Consider the following 2098-nt stretch of genomic DNA (forward strand, 5'->3'; position numbering starts at 1 on the left):
CAATCCAAACTGACATGAAGCCTAATCCAATCCATTCAAACTCTCGAATGAAGCCAAATTAGTTATCTAGTGGTACTAAAAATTCAAAATCTATTATTACTTTCTTCTTCGAAAGTTGTCAGGTGCCATTGCAATCAATGTCCAAATAGTCAAATGTCAGGATTTGGTTGTAAGTTGTAAGAAAAAAAAAATTTGAATTTTTGCTATTGATCACAATCCAATCATGAATTATTTCTTCTATTTTTATTTTTATTTTTCCTATTACCCCCCATCATAAGCTATTTTCAAACTTTATTATAAAAAAATCCTAAAAGAAAATCAATTTATCCTTTTATCCTTAAACCTCACTTAAATTATCAAACCAACTAACTAGAGAGTGTTGTGTGTGTGTGTGTTTGTGTGTGTGTGTGTGTGTGTCTTAGGAGCTTTCAAGAGCCAATCACAAGAAGCCATGCATTGTTTTACTCCTTATTTACCTACTATTTACTAGCATGCCATCACCTCCAACTATAAATATTAATTTCTCTTCTCATTTCTAACACACAGCAAAAAAATTCTTAAAAACTAGGTGAGAACATCATAGAGAAAATGACAAAATGATCTCCTCTCTAAAATTGCCCTCTCACATGCCCTAGTGAGAAGCATTGAAGATTGGGTGAGGATGTCATAGAAAAAATGATGAAATGTTCACCTCTCCAAGACTACCCTCCCACAAGTTTCAAGTGAGAAGGTCTTAGTAGTAAGGCACAAATGAAAGAACTCCAACAATTTATTTTATTTGAGGAATACTAAAGTTCTTCCTTTCTCACTAACATCTTTAATTAGGAAAGCCATCTTGTGATCAAAGATTTTATAGAGTTAGAGATCTAAGATATTCAATCATCTTCTCTCTCAGAAGAGCGTAAAAGTTTTATCCTCTCTACCCATAGGTCTAAGCCCTCAATTAATCCAAGCAGATCATTTATTATTTTCCTTTACATTATTTTTTGCTTACTAGATTGTTGTATTTTTTTTTTTCGTAGACCATGTACTAAAGTTCTAATTTAGTTTTTACTTTGTTCATTTGTTATTTTCAAGCAATAATTTAGAATTAGAATCCCAAATAATTTTAAATCCTATACAGTAGATACTGGATGATTGTATGGGTACTAGATGATTGTATGGGTAAGGAAGGGTGCCTCACACTTTCCTTTCCTGTAATTGAGGCTCTTACTTGGAATCTATAGACATAGATCATAGGAAATTACTTAAATTAAAACTACACATCTCAATCCCTAGGTCATCATAGTTCTACGGCAACTAGCCTACTTCAGATTCCAAGATTTTGGCTAGCGGCAACTCTGTAAAAAAATAAATTGCATTCTCATGTTGCATCTCACTAGTAGTGCGCCCCACTAGTTTGTTTTGTGGGACGATAACTTTCTACATCAAAATAATTTACAAAATAAGATTTGTAAGCTAACCTTCAAAAAGTGATAAAAGGCTGAGGATGACAAAGATGACCATGACCATGATGATTGTTGAAGTGGAAACATTATTTTGTGGATAGTCCCGTGGACTACCGCATGCTATTTTTCTTGTTTGTTCATTTATATAAATTAAAGAGGGGGTGTGAAAGACCTAATGGTGATTTATCTCTGTCACATGCATCTGTTCCATCAAATTATCATGATGCATTGGCACATCCTGGTTGGCATAAGGCTATGGAAGATGAGATGGCATTGCTATGTATTAGACCCACATGTGAGAGTTGGCCAACTTGTTGGAAAATTGGTCGTAGGGTGCCAATAGGTTTACATAATAAGTATCCCCTAAATGGATCCATTAAGAGGTTTAAAGCATGCTTGGTTGCTAAGGTTTACACCCAAATCTAAGGACTTGATTATGAGGAGAGATTTTCTCTCATTGTGAAACTTAAACCTATTCAAGTATTGATTTCTATTGTAGCTACCAAGAATTGGCTTATTTATGAATTAGATGTTACGAATGCATTCCTTCATGATGACTTAACTGAAGAAGTCTACATGTAGTAACCACCTGATTTTGTTACTCAGGAGGGAGACTAAGAGAGTATGTAGACCGAAAAGTAATTTATAGT

The sequence above is a fragment of the Magnolia sinica genome, chromosome 8, assembly GCF_029962835.1.
Source record: "Magnolia sinica isolate HGM2019 chromosome 8, MsV1, whole genome shotgun sequence".
NCBI classification, from domain to species: Eukaryota; Viridiplantae; Streptophyta; class Magnoliopsida; order Magnoliales; family Magnoliaceae; genus Magnolia; species Magnolia sinica.